Source organism: Phascolarctos cinereus, unplaced genomic scaffold, assembly GCF_003287225.1.
Source record: "Phascolarctos cinereus isolate Bilbo 61053 unplaced genomic scaffold, phaCin_HiC Scaffold_1;HRSCAF=81, whole genome shotgun sequence".
Taxonomy (NCBI): domain Eukaryota; kingdom Metazoa; phylum Chordata; class Mammalia; order Diprotodontia; family Phascolarctidae; genus Phascolarctos; species Phascolarctos cinereus.
Window position 1 is genome coordinate 252513677 of NW_027555514.1, and position 16369 is coordinate 252530045.

The following is a 16369-nucleotide window of genomic DNA, read 5'->3' on the forward strand; positions in this document are numbered from 1 at the left end:
AAGACATTACTTCAACTCCCAGCTCTATAGTTCGCTACTTCAGTGACCTTTAGTAAGCTACTTCACTTCCCTTGATTTCCTCATCTGTAAAATGAGAGAGATTGAACTAGATTATTTCTAAGGTCCCTCTTTCCTCCAGGATACAACATAAAATTCTCTGTTGGGATTTCAAAGTCCTTCATAACCTCTTCTTACCTTTCCAGGCTTCTTGTATCTTATTCCCCTCCATGTACCCTTTGATCCAGTGATATAGACCTGCCTGCTATTCTCAAAGAAGAAACTCTATCTCCCTACTCCATGTTTTTACATGGGTTTTCCCTGGAATTCTCTCCCTCCTTGTCTTTGCCTCTCGACTTCCCAGGAGCTTCAGCTAAATCCTACTTTCTGCAAGAATCTTTTGCCAGTCCACCTTCATGCTATCGCCTTCCTTCTACTGATTATGTCCAGACATTTATGAGAGTCCCTTGGACATCAAGAAGATCAAATAAGTTAATGCTTAAAGAAAATAATTCAGGATAGAAGGTCAAATATTGAAGCTGAAGCTTAAATACTTTGACTGCATAATGAAAAAATGGAATTCATTGGAAAAGACCCTGATGTTGGGGGGGAATTGAAGGCAAAAGGAAAAGGGGATGGCAAATGATAAAATAGATAGATAACATTATGGAAACAACAAATATATACATAAAACAATAATATAACAGCAAATACAAACTTAGACAGAGATAATGAGAAGACAAGAGATAATGGAGGATTAAAAGGCAAAGCATGGTATGGTCCATGGCATCATGAAGAGTCAGACCCAACTGAATGACTGAACAGCAAAAACAATTGTTTCCATGTTATAAGTTGAGAGCAGGGACTGACTTTCGCTTTTCCTTGTAGCCTTAGTGCTTAACATACTGCCTGGCACATAGTAGGCACTTAATAAATGCTCCCTGAATGACTGTTATCTTCCCAATTAGATTGTAAGTTCTTTGAGAGCAGGGATTGTCCCTTCCCTTTCTTTTTATCCTCAGAGATTAGCACAGTGTCTGGCACATAACAGTCATTTAATAAATATTTTGACATCATTCTATGACTACATCAACCCATGCAAAAAAAAAAAAAAGGAGGTGAGGGGGGATTTGAATCACCAGGAAAAAAAAAATGAAAATAAGAAATTTAAATAAACATTGAGAAACTAATCCTTGAACATAGTGAAAAATGATTGCTGGGTTCTGATAAAAACTAAATTACAAATGAATGTGCAGTATTGTCAAGGCATTTCACATTTCACCTCTTGTCCTTAGAACTCTGCTTATAAAAAGGCCTAGCTAAGTCTACGCTTACAGTGGTTGCCTTCTCCAAGAGTTCTGGAAGTTGCCCTCATCACCTTTAGGTGATCCTGGAGTCTATCATATGGTCCCTTGACCTCAGTCTCTTTCTCTTCCTCATCTATCCTTCATGGATCTTCCAAACTATTCTCCCTAATGCCCTCATTTTATGATTTCTCCCATATCTTGTTAGGAAATTTTCATTTGCCCCATCCTTATGATAGATCAAAATTCCTTAGCTTGTTACTTAGGGCCCTCAACAATGTCACTGCAATCTTTTTTTTTCCCAAATTGAATTCCTTCCTACACCCCTTCATTCCACATACTGAATCTTTTCCCCGATCATATTTTATACTCCCTCACCTCTGTTCATTGACCCACTCCATCCCTTATACTTAGAATACACTCTTATTGCATATTCACAAATTAATGTGCATGCAAAAGGGTTGTGGAGGTGAAAACACTCTTTCTTCCCTGACACCTTTCTAGTGGGGATGAAGAACTGGTGAGAGCTTCCAGATGAGGGCAGAGACTTGGGCTCTTTCTCTCACCCAGTCTAAGTGGCTCTGAAACACATGGCACTATTGGTTTTCTGTCTCTGAGATAGATAGATAGATAGATAGATAGATAGATAGATAGATAGATAGATAGATAGATAATCCTTTTCTGATCTTAGAGAGGACTAGGTCATAATTGTGTTAGTTTCTAAAGTTTAGAAGAGCCACCAGAGCTCCAGAAATTGGAGTCCATGATAGAGTCTACTTGTAACCATAGCAGTCAAGCCTAGAAAGAAGCCACCACTGAGAAGAAACCTGCTTGATCTAGAATAATAATGGATCAGCCCAGCAGCCAAATCACCCTCTCCCGCAAACGAGGAGGTAACTCATCCACCAGCAATACAATACCTAGAAGTGAATTTGGCGGAACAAATGTCAGAAGTCATCACTATATATCTGACTCCACTCTGTCCTGGGAAATGATAGAGAAGAATAGGCCCCTGGTTTGGGGAAGTTTGGGCACTTTTGTTCTTCTTCTGCCATCTAAATGATTTTTGTTGTTGTTGTTGAGTCCTTCAGTCATATTTAACTCTTCATGACCCTGGGGACTATAGCATTGCAGCCCTTTATATCATCCACTATCTCTTAAAGTCTGTCCAAGTTCATGTTTATTGCTTCCATGATGCTATCTATTTTGTCCTTTGTTATGCCCTTTTCCTTTTGCTTTCAATCTTCCCCATTGTTAGGATCTTTCCCAATGAGTACTTTCTTTGCATTATGTGGCCAAAGTATTTAAGCTTCAGCTTTAGTATTTGACCTTCCAGTAAATTATTTATTTACTTCTTTAAGTATTGACTGACTTGATCTCTTTGCTGTCAAAGTGACTCTCAAAAGTCTTTTCCAACACCACAATTCAAAAGCATCAATTCTATGACTCTCACAGCCACACATTGCTACTAGAAAAACCGTAGCTTTGGCTATATGAACTTTTGTTAGCAAGGTCATCTCTGTTTTTTAGTTTGCTGTCCAAATCTGCCATAGCTTTCCTTCTAAGGAGCAAACATCTTGTAATTTCAAGGCTGCAATTGCCATCTGCAGTGATTTTTGAGCCCAAGAATATAAAATCTGTTGCTATTTCAATTTCTTCTATCTTTTTGCCGGGCAGTGATGAAACCAAGATCTTAATTTTTGGCTTTTGTTGTTGTTGTTGCTGTTTGGTTTTGTTTTTATGTTAAGCTTCAAGACAGCTTTTGTATTTCTTTTACCCTCATCAAGAGGCTTCTTAATTCTTCTTCACTTTCTGCCATCAGAGTAGTATCATTTGCATATGTGAGATTTTTAATATTTCTCCCAGTAACTTTTTTTTCTCTAATTTTAGTAATTTGGAGTACTTTTTTTGGTTTTGTTTCTTTTTTTTCTTTTTTTTTTTTTTTTTTTTGTTAGGCAATGGGTTAAGTGATTTGTCCGGGGTCACACAGCTAGTATATGTGTCTGAGGCTGTATTTGAACTCAGGTCCTCCTGAATCCAGGGCCAGTGCTCTATCCACTGCACCACCTAGCTGCCCCTCTCCCAGTAACTTTAATTCCAACTTCTCATTCATCCAGCCTGATATATTGCATGATGTATTCCGCATATAAATTAAATAAAAGAAACAATATATAGCCTTGTCATACTCCTTTCCCAATCTTAAACCCATCAGTTGTGTCATGTTCAATTCTAACTATTGCCTTTTGGTTCATATACAAGTTTTATATATTTCTTCTGTTTATTTTTGCCATCTCTTCTTAATCTTTTCTACTCCTGGTAAGTCCCTGTAATTTTTTTTTCTTTTAACACACTCATTTTTTGCATTGAATGCTCCCTTAATATGTTTAATTTTCTTAAAAATTTCTCTTGTCTTTCCCATTCTATTATTTTCTTCTATTTCTTTGCATTGCTCATTTAAGAAAACCTTTTCTCTTCTTGTTATTCTCTGGAATTCTACATTCAGTTGGTATATCTTTTCCTTTCCACTTTGCCTTTCACTTTCCTTCTTTCCTCAGTTATTTATAATGCCTCATCAGACAGCCACTTAGCTTTGTTGCTCTTCTTTTCTTTGGAATGTTTTTTGTTACTGCCTCCTGTAGAACATTGTGAATCTCTGTCCACAGTTCTTCAGGCATTCTATCTACCAGATCTAATTCCTTTTAAATCTATTAATCATTTCCACTTCATATTCATAAGGGATGTTGTCTAAATTATGCCTATGTGGTTTGATGGTTTTCCTACTTTCTTCAATTTAAGTCTGAATTTTGCAATAAGAAGCTTATGATCTGAGCCACAGTCAGCCTCAGGTCTTGTTTTAACTGAATGCATAGAACTGCTCCACCTTTGGCTGCAAAGGATTTAATCAATCTGATTTCAATATTGGCTATCTGGTGATGTCCATGTATAGAGTCTCTTTTGGGTTGTTGAAAAAGAGTGTTTGCTATGACCAGTGAGTTATTACAAAACTGTTAGTCTCTGCACTGCCTTATTTTGTATTCCAAAGTCAAATTTGCCTGCTATTCCAAATATCTTTTGATTTCCTACTTTAGAGTTCCAATCACCTATAATGAGTGTGACTTCCTTTCCTTTTTTTTAAGCATTATTTTTCTAGATGTTTTAAGTCTTCATAGAATTTGTCAACTTTAGCCTCTTCAGCTTCAGTGTTTGAAGCATAAACTTGTATTACTGTGATGCTGTGCATTTGAATTTGAACAGATATCATTCTGTCATTTTTGAGTTTATACCCCAGTACTGCTTTTCTCACACTTTAATTGACTGAGGGCCACTGCATTTCTTCTAAGGGATTGTCTTGCTCACAGTAGTATATATAGTGACCACCTGAATTAAATTCAACTTTTCCTGTCCATTTAAGTTCATTGACACCCAACATACTGATATTTAATCTTTCCATTTCCTGTTTGACCACATCCAACTTCATAGATCTCATATACCAGGTTCCTACACAATATTAATGTTTACAGAATCAGACTTTCCTTTCATCACTAGACACATCTGTAATTGAGTTTCCTTCCTATTCTTAATGAATACCCCTTTGCAAAAAGCTAATCGAAGTCAAGTGATTAATTAACATTGAGGAGAAATTAAGTGATAAAATTGATTTTAAAGGGATATTAACTGGCACCATCTCTAAGGAATTAAATTTGTAGGTGACTCAAAGAGGAATGGAAAAACTCACAATAGGCACAATAGGAGATATAGCATATCTCCAATGGTGGCCTACACTCAAGAAGTGGAATAAAGATAGCATTGAGAAAATGCACAATCAGAAAAATAGATGGGAGAATGAGTTAGTCGTGTGGTATGAGAAGGATAAAAGACAGACTTTAGTTTCCTCATCTGTGGAGGTGGGGGGGAAGGGGAATAAGCTTGATGGCTTGTAAATTCCCTTCTGTCTCTAAATCTATGATCTGATGACCCTAAGATCCATTGATACTCTCTAAATGGGCTCCCTTAATAATCCTACAAAAAGGCCTTTGGCCTATTGGGTATATACTCTGGAGAGGACTTTTCAAAAAAATATGGAAAACTGTACGAGCCAATTGGTTACCATCTCATATTGGTTACCATCTGTACTGCTGGAGGGAAAACCCACACAGATGAAAGCACAGAGTCATTGAAGCATTAAAGTATACTGTTAAATATTTAGCTATGTTTAGTACTTTGAAAATTCTTACTAGGAGAATTTGAATAATAATTGTAAAGTTCTAAGACACCTGGAATAGAGCATACACTTAATAAATACCTATTCTATTCCATTAAGCAAATTTCTGACTATGCAAAAACCTCTTTATTCATTTTGTACATTATTGAACCCAAATGGCCCATTTAGCCTCATAGTGAAGATTAGGAAAATTTTGTACCCCAAATTCTTGGTTTTCTGAGAATCAGATGTAGATGAATGTGAACAAAAGTAGTATTCAGCCTTTTTATTTTTATTTTAGAGAATGGATTTCCTTTGGGACACAGAGAAATAAAAGGGCAATTCTAACCCTCCTCAGTGAGGCATCATCCCTTGGAACACTGAAAACACTGAAGTGCCTATAAATCAAAGCAATCTGGATTGACTTGTCAATAACCAGGCACAGCTGAGTTGGTTAGGGCTCCTAAGAGTCCAGAAGGAGGCTTCTATTGTCTCTGGATTCCAATTAGACCTTTCATGTTCTCAGCCAGAAAAATTGTAAGAGGAATCTAGTGTGCTTTTGTTTGTTCTTTAAAGGAAATACACACACACACACACACACACACACACACACACACTATTAGTTTAAACATATGACAAAATGCAGGGGAAGAAAATTTCTTAAAAAAAAAAGACTTTGCATAGCTTACTTTTCAAAGATCAATGCAAAGGAAGAGGGGGTAAAGTATGTAAGGGTGATTGGGTCCAATCAATAGAAGTGCTTTTGTTCACCATCTCAACTCTACTTGACAATAGTAAAGACAAGGAACACACAAGTTAATAGCTTCAGCAATTTTCATTTTGCAGACGTTTTTAACATTTTTGTGTCGTGGACCTTTTGGCAATCTAATGAAGCCTATGTATGCCTCTGAATAATATTTTAAAATACACAAAACAATACATATGATTAAAATATGTATGAAAATACAGTTATATACAAATACACATATATACACACATGCATGTGTTATATGCATTGTGCATATATATAACATATAAAGCATCTATATATCGATATAAATGGATAGATAAATAGATACAAATACATACATACACCACCCCCGTCACACACACAAACACACACATAGAGGATGATGTTTCTAGTTCCCAGTTGATATTAATGACATGATCGTGAAGTTGAAAGTTCTCATCTATAAAGTGAAAGCACTGATTTATGCTCAGTTCTATTTATTAAGCATTTGTTTAAATTGTACTAGCACTGTGCTAGGTGCTGGTGATAACAAGACCAATACAGCAAAAACCACTCTTTGCGCCCACAGTGAGTTTGCATGATCTCATTCGATTTTCATATTTTGAATAACAGGCATATTTTAATATTAAATCCTTTCTAAAACCTTTTCACAAAAACTAGTGATCTGATCACATATCCCTCTGAACAAAGAGTCAAAAGTCAGAAGGACAAATAGGAGGCTGTGTGGTACAGTGGGAAGAATGCTGAATTTGGACCAGAGTCCAAATCTCAACTCTACCTTTACCTGTGTGATCAGGAGACAATTGCTCTAGGCCTCAGTTTCCTCAACCATAAAATAAGGAGTTTAGATTCAATGACCTCTAGGATACTTTGCAACTCCACATGGTGCAGTGGACACAGCATTTTGGAGTTAGGAAACCCAAGTTCAAATCCTGCCTCAGATACTTACTAGCTGTGTGATTCTGAGTAAAACAGTTAACGTCTATCTGCCTCAGTTTACTCATCTGTTAAATGGGGATAATCCTAGCACCGACTTCATAAGATTGTTGTTGAAAATCAAATGAGATAACATGTGCAAAGCACTTTCAAATGCTGCATAAATGTTAACTGTTATTATTATATCTATCATCCTAAGATCCCCAGAGAAATGTAAGCCATGGGAACAAATGATCACTAAAACATCTTCTAGCTCTAAAACCCCTGGCTTCATGAACTAAATTTCCCAAATCCTTCACTACACCACAAATTTAAAGCTGGAAGGCCCTTTAGAGATTACTAGTCCAACTCTACTTTATAGATGAAGAAACTGAAGGCAAGCAAGGTTAAGTGATTTGCTCGAGGTCACATAAGCAGTAAGTGGCAGGGCCCAGATTTGAAACTATACCATTCTGCCTCCTTTGAATCCTTGTTGCTACTATTCAGGCAGAGTTTCTAATTACTCCTTCAAGGAACAGTTAACCTTTAAAGCATTTTTCATTATTATCATTATCTTTATTATCATTAATAATAACAATAATAACCATACTATGCAGATCAAACTCATACCGCATGCCAGTTCTGAATGTAACAAGGAAATGTTATTATTCATTTGTGTCTGACTCTTCATGACCCCATTTGGGGTTTTCTTAGCAAAGATATTGGAGTATTTCCTTCTTCAGTTCATTTTACAGATGAGGAAATTGAGACAAAACAGGGTTAAGTGGCTTACCCAGAATCTAAGGCTGGATTTGAACTCAGGAGGATGAGTCTTTATGACCACTGTGCCACCTAGCTGCCCAAGTAATGAGAAATCACTATTGCTAAAAGCAACTATGCTCATGTCTTCCTTTTAGAAAGAGGTGCCAGAAACCATGAAAAAGGAACTATCATTGTTCCCTACTGTTTTCTTATTGAACACAAAAGCTTTTAAAGGGATGAATAATTCATATCAGCACTTTCAACACTGCCTTTCCCTGATAGCCACCCACCTGAGATTTCAATATCAAAGAAAACTTTGTCTCATGCCATCATTATAGTCCACTGAGGCAGTTAATATAAGAAGAAAAGCATCGAAGGGACCATCACCCCAGAGTTCAAGTAGCAACTCCACCATTTACTACATCATCCTAGCTAGCAAGGTTAGCAACTCTGCTTGGCTTTATGATCATCAGTTTTCTAATATGTGAAATGAAGAGAATGAGATTTACATTAACCATTCCTGTGGTTGTTGCAAGGATTTAAAGATATTAGAAAATGATTTCTAACCATGAAAGCTTCTACAGATGTAAATTAATGATGATTGCTTAAATTTCCAATCCAGCACGCATGGAAAGAGTATTTTCAAAGACATTTTCTTCAAGCTTCTTAAATTCATAACCCAATTGACTTTAACAGGATCTGTGTGTAAATCCCACCTCTGAAAGCATTACTCATATGACCTTGGCTAGGTCACTGAACTTTCCTGGGCCTCAATTTCTTCTAAAATTTGAGTCCATCCCATTCATTTTACCATTCATTTTACAATTTGATTAGCAGGGGCCTTCCAGCTCTACATCTATTTATTATGAAAAGCTGGAGAGAGGCAAGAGTCTAAAAATCATGCCAGACAAGGATCAGTTGAAGGAAATCCATACAGCAAACCCAGTGAAGAGAAGGATTGAAGGAATAAGTCCTTGAAGAGTTGCCATGGGGAAGAAGGATTTGAATAGGCCTCTTAGTCTGGGACAAAAATAAGGCAATACGTGAAAGTTTCAAAGAGACAAATCTAGGCTTGATGTAAGGAAAAGCTTTCTATCAGTTGTAGAGCTATGTACAAATAGAGTGCATTGCCTTGGGAAATAGTAGGATGCTTTCACTGGAAGTCTACAAAGGATAATAAGCACTTGTCAGGTAAGTCATAGAGATTGATTAAGATAGAGAGATTGATAGAGATTATTGAGATATGAGATAGATTAGATGAACTCAGAAGGTCCCTGCCAACTCTGGGAACCTGTTTCTGTGATTCTGAGAAAACAACTATTACAGAACTAATTCTAAAATTGGTTCATTAATATATGATGCTAAATAATGGAGTGCTTAAAAAAGATGGCATTTAAGAAAATGAGAATTAAAAAAAAGACAAGTTAAGTTACAAAGTAAAACCACTGTATGACCAAAAATTAGGAATTGCCCTGGTCTTCCATATAGAGTGCCGGTCTTTGGGTAAAAAAGTGATATCATTTTCTAATTGAGTTGCTAGAGGTAGCAAAGTGGTACAGTGGTTAGATCAGAGGGCCTGGAGTCAAGAAGACCTGAGTTCAAATCCAAACTCAAACACTTGCTAGCTTGTGTGTGTGACCTTGGTCAAGTCGCTTAACTTCTGACTGCCTCAGTTTCTTCAAATGTAAAATAGAGATAATAATAGCATCATTGTTATAAGGATCAAGTGAGAAAATATTTGTAAAGTACTTAGCAGAGTACATGGCAAATAATAGGTGCCTAATAATGCCTTTATTTCCTTCCCTATCTCTGAATTGGAGATGGGGCCTAGAAGGATATCAAAATGGACCATATGAGTAACTTTGCTTATGGAGTGCAAATGGCTATGCTCACATTTATCTATTATGCAAATATGATTCTTTCCAGAAGAAAGGGCAGTTTATGCCAGTTATTTCCCTGAAGATTCCTTTTTAAACCATATGTTCCATTATAAGAAATTCCTTTCATATTGCAAGATCACATCCATCTCATTCATTACCATCACCTTCTTGTAAACCCTCTAGGACCTTCTGGAATAATTGAGTAATTCAACAAATTCAACAATGGCTTCAGATTTCCCATTGCTCAAGTACAATTCTTTACAATGTTCATTTTCCATTTTTTTTTGAGACAGGAATTGTAAAATTAAAAGCAGGAGAAAACACACAACTGACTGAATTGGGACTCTTTTTGGCATGGAAACTGGTCTTTGTGAGCAAGGCAACATTACATCACTCTCCATCCTTCTGTTTTTAACCTTCTTAATTTTTATCTTGTAGTTGCAAATACATCATTTGATATATCATTACACTCTATCCTATCCTTTTCATGTTTAGTTAATGTTCTAAAATATAGCTGGCCTTCAGGACCCAAAATTATGTATATCAATATTTACTCAGTTGCTATTTAATCACATGAATAAGAATTAAAGGTTTAAATTATGATGACAATTCTGAAAATTGTTTTGAAATAGAACAGGCTCGATCATATTTCAAATACTATCATTATGATACCTTTTGTCTATGTCCAAATGACCATAAATACGCTGAATGTTCTGGGATACAAAAATTTCCTTCAGTTTATTCACTGAGTCATTTTAATTACTATATGAGCAGAGCAGTGAGCTCAGTTCTTCTGGGTCTCAGCCAGATGGCTCTGCATTTGGAATAAGCTCTAGTGAACAGAGGTAGGCAAATGGTTTGGCTCAACTCAGTTCGCCTATAGTCATAAAGGCCCACACTAAAAAAAATATACGTGTATCTCAATAGCCATATTTTCTTAAACAAGTGATATAGGGCAAATGGGCTTGTGGAATCGTGCTTAAGCAATGTTATAGCTAACATTTGTATAGTGCTTTAAGGTATACAAAGCACTTTACAAATATTACCTCTTTGATAATCACTACAATCCTGGAAGGTAGGTGCTATTATTATTCCCATTTTACAGATGAAGAAACTGAGGACAACAGAGGTTAAGTGGCAGGCCCAGGGTCACCCAACTAGTAAGTTTCTTAGGCTGGATTTGATTTCTAGTCTTCACGACTCTGGGTCCAGTGCTTTATCCACTGCATCATCTAGCTGCCTATAAAATTTACAGTAAGACAATTAAAATTGCTAAATTTTATAATAACTCTAGTGAGATAACAAGCTTGCTGTAGCATATAGAGAGAAATACAGACAGAGACAGAGACATAAAGATGGAGAGAGAGAGAGACAAAGGTAGAGACACAGAGAAACAGAAAGAATAAAAAGTCAGTCATACATCATCGAATCAGAATGTAAAGAGAGCTCAGAAAGGATTTACAGATGAAAAAAATTAAGATACAAAGATACAAAGTGATATACAAAGTGTCAGAGGTGGGATTTGAAGATAGGTCCTCTTACTTTAGAGCCAATGGTTTTACCACTATACCACACAGAAAGAGACAGCCTGGCATAATAAATGAAGACCTGACCTTAGAGTCATGAATACCTGGGTTCAAATCTTACCTATTACACTCCTGGTTGATTGATCTTAAGCACATCATCTATCTTCTCAAGGGGCTGGGGAACTCTAAGATTATTAGGTGAAGAACAAATGTCTGTCTGCATTAAGAGAGGTACTTTCCTCATCAGGAATTCCCTACACTCAGAATATCACAGGTTGAAAATCTTTAGATACACACACATTCCCATGTGTGTGGACGAATAAGTCGTTGGTCTACAACTTATAGCTATAAAGTGGAACGAGTAGAACCCAGGTTTTTCTGATTCCAAGAATATTGATAATACAGATATTTAGATATTACATATACTTTGATATACACATGTGTGTGTATGTGCCTGTCAGTTCTCTCTTTACTATGCCACATTATTTAATAGATAGCACAATAGGTGGATAAATAGATGTACATATATATGTATATATATATATATATATATATATATATATATATACATATACACACTATATATACACACAGTGTGTGTCTGCATACCTGCATTGTCTCTGATTGATATATTGTATATGTGTTTGTGGGTGCATGTGTGTTTGTTTAAATGTTTATATAACCACATTATAAATATATATACATGTATGTATGTATGTATGTATGTATGTATGTATAAACACACATAATATATCAATAAGAGGTAGTGTGATGTAGCAGGTAGAGGATTGGCCTTGGAGTCAGGAAGACCTGGGTACAAATTGCCATGTGTAAGTCATTCAACTTTTTAGTGGCCCCTGTAGATTCTCTAAGAATGTAAGTTAATATATAAATTGTCAATATGAATTTGTTAAGGTAGTTTCCAGCCACTGAGTTTCTCATTCTGATGAAATCAGAACTCCATACCATGGCTATATAAATGGATATATACATACTTATGTGTGTATGTACGTATGTATGTATGCATGTATGCATGTACATATGCCTTACATGTATATATTTACACATACATATACGTATGTGTGTATAAATATATATGGGACAGCTAGGTTAGAGTGCCACTGAGCTACCTAGCAACACTCACGTAACAGTCAGAAGAAAAGAAACAAGGACACTCTCAAGATCTCTTTAAGGACATTGGAATTGATTGTGTCACATGGGAGATGCTGGCACAAAACCACACAGCATGGCATGTCCTTATCACAGAAGGTGCCATGCTCTATGAGCAAAGCATAATTGAAATAGCTCAAAAGAAACACTAGATACACACATTTACAGAATGCACGCCAAATGTTCACATTGAATATTTGTGCCTGACCTGTGATAGAGTATTCCAAGCTCATATTGGTCTGATCAGCCACAGTCAGACACATTGTAACTTGACTCGAACATGGCGGTGTCATTTTGGTCCTCTTCAAGAACGAAGGACAACAATCAGGGAAGCAGATTAATATGCCCTTTTAAAGAGTAACAATCATATTGATTTGATGATGGTTCAAGAAATGGAAAGGGGTGGTGGATATAGGTCAACTTAGTAGTGGGGAGACAGGCAAGAGAATAATAGGGAGCAAAAGGAAGCATGGATGAGCAACCAGAGAGGTTCACCAATCAGGGCCTTCAGGAGTTAAGTTATGGAAGGGAAAAGGTTAAAGCCTTCAGGGGATAATCTCTAGTCCAAGCTTGAAGCATCAGGGTGGTTGAGAAGAAGGTGGTGATTATAAAATAAAGTTTGTTTTGAGCTCAGTAAGATTTTAGAAAATCAGAGCACTGACCTGGGGTCAGGAAGACCTGGGTTCAAATCCTTCCCTTGACACCTTCTAACTGTGTGCCACTGATGAGCAAGTCATTTCTCTTCTTTCAGGTCCAGTTTCCTCATCTATAAACTGAGTGGGTTGAATTAAATGGCCTCCAACATCCCTTTTGCTCTGAATCTATGATGCTGTCATCTTATGGTCATATTCTATATGGCCTTTGTAAATAATATATCTGAATAGAGTAGAGTAGTGGGAAATGCAATGGCTCTGAAGATGACACAGTGATGAATCCTTTCTCTGTCACTATTTGGGGAATGGTGCACAAGTCATTTAACCTCATGTATAAAAGGAGGGGTTGGATTAGATGGCCTCTTTTTAGTTCCAGATCTATGATGCTATGAATCTATTTTCTAAGATGCTAAAAAGGAATGTATAAGCTGCTTTTTTTTATCACACTAGAAACAAAAAGATCTTGATCTAATTTTATTCTCATCCTTGTAAATATGAGAAGCACTATCTTGTTCACATAGATGAATCCTTACATTCTCTAAAAATGTCAATTTCCCACTCAAGCTTATCTTTTTATAGTAGGCATTTTCCTCATTTTTGATTAAATAGAGCAGAAATTTCAGCTTTTGGTATCATCTAGATGGCCCAAGAGACTAAGTCAAATACAGTGAATTTCATTACTAGCAAAGTACAATGGAAAGAGTTTGAAATTTGGAGGAGTTGGGGGATCTAAATTCAAATTCCAGCTCTTTCATAGACTATCTGTGACTCTTAAACTCTTTGTCCTCAGTTTCCTCATCTATAAAATGAGAAGTTTGAAACTAGATGGCCTTAAAGCCTGAAACCTTTTTTGGCTCTTTGGTGTTCCAACCAGCTATAATCAAGAAGGAATTCTAAGCCTATTTTATAAAAGAGGTAGAATCACACATTCTGCTAATTCAGAAGTTTTTAACTTTGTTTGTGCCATATTCTCCCTTGGGAATCTAGCAAACCCTACGCATCACATCTCCAAGTAATGTGCATTATTAAAGAAAATGCTTAATTTTGGTTAAAAGTTAGTGAAAGAAATAATGTCATCTTTTGTCACATCCAAATCCAAGGCTTTATGAAATAAGTCTATTCAGTCTATTTCTACTCCCATCCAGTTAAAAAACATTATTCTTATTCTTCTATTATATATACAAGAAGGGAAGTTAAGAAGCATTCATTAAGTGCCTAATAAGAGCCTAGGTGCTAATCATTTAAAAAATTTTTCATTTGATCCTTATAACAGCCCTGTGAGGAAAATGCTTTTATTATTGCCATTTATTTGAGGCAAACAGTGTTAAGTGTCCTGTCTAGGACCATAAAGCTAAAAGTATATGAAGCCAGATTTGAGCTGAGATTTCAATTTTTAAAAATTTTATTTTTCCAGCTTTAATTATATTACAGCATTTTCCCAAAAGACAAAACGTCACCATGGATATTATGTTGAACATGGAGTCAGGAAAACATTGACTCAGAATCCAACCTCCCACACACACCAGCTGTATGCCTATATTTTAGTTACTTAACTTCTTGATGCCCCCAGACAACTCTCCAATAGTATAATTACAAAGGAGTTGTTAGTCTGCACTGGTGAAAGGGCTTCCCATACTGGGAACTATCTGCTTTGATAAAATGAGTTGAGAGGTCCATTTCCACTATCAGCCCCCCTCTATAAAAAGCTATTTTCTTGGGCCCATCTTTTCAATATTAATATTTTACTAGTCTTGCTATATAGTATCAAGAGATGGAACAATGACAACTATACCTAAATTAATGTATTTATTCAGTACCACATCAATCATACCACTAAAAATTATTTTATAGAGCTAGAAAAAATAATAACAAAATTCATCTGGAAGAACAAAAGGTCAAGATATCAAGGGAATTGATGCAAAATATCTAAAGAATGGTGGCTAAGCACTATTAGATCTCAAACTGTATTACAAAGCAGTAATCATCAAAACAATCTGGTACTGACTAATAAATAGAATAGTGTATCAATTGAATATATTCAGTACATAATGCACAGCAGTAAATGACCATAGTAATAGAGTGTTTGATAAACTCAAAAATCCAAGCTTTAAGGACAAGAACTCATTATTTGACAAAAACTGCTGGGAAAACTGGAAAGCAGTTTGGCAGAAATTAGGTATAGACCAACATATCACACTGTATACCAAGATAAGGTCAAAATGGGTATACAATTTAGGCATAAAGGCTGATACCACAAGCAAATTAGGGGAGCAGGTAATAGTTTATCTGTCAACTCCAAGGAAAGGGAATATTTTATGAACAAATAAGACACAGAGATCATTATGGGATATAAAATGGATGATTTGATTACACTAAATTAAAAAAGGTTTACATAAACAAAACTAATGTAGCCAAGATTAACAGGAAAACAGAAAGCTGGGGAAGGAGGGATTACAGCAAATTTCTCTGATAAAGTCCTCACTTCTCAGATATGGAACTGAGTCAAAATTATAAGAATACAAGTCATTCTCCAATTTATAAATGGTTAAATGAGATGAATAGACAGTTTTCAGAAGAAAAAATCAAAGCTGTCTATATTCATATAAAAATGTTCTAAATCACTATTGATTAGAAAAATGCATATGAAAACTACTCTGAGGTATTACCTCACACCTGTGAGATTATCTAATATTATGGGGGGGGTTAATAATATGGAGGGTATATATTAAAATTGAGACACTAATTCACTTTTGGTGGAGTTGTGAACTAATTCATTCATTCTGGAGAGTAATGTGAAACTGCTCAAAGGGCTATAAAACTGTATATAACCTTTGACCCTTCAATACCACTACTGTATCCCAAAAAGACTTTAAAAAAGGGAAAAGGACTTAATTATACAAAAAGTATTTATAGCAGCTCTTTTGTGGTGGCAAAGAATTGGAAATTGCGGTTATACTCATCATTTAAGGAATGGCTGAATAAATTGTACATGACCATAATCGAAGACTATTGTGTTATAAGAAATGATATTAGGAGGGTTTCAGAAAAACTTGGAAAAATGTCTATCAACTCATACAAAGTGAAGTGAGCAGAAGCTGGAGAATATTGTACACAAGAACAGTAGTACTGCATGATTATCAACTGTGAATGACTTAGCTATTCTCAGCAATACAATGATCTAAGATAATTCCAAAGAGTTCATTGTGAAAA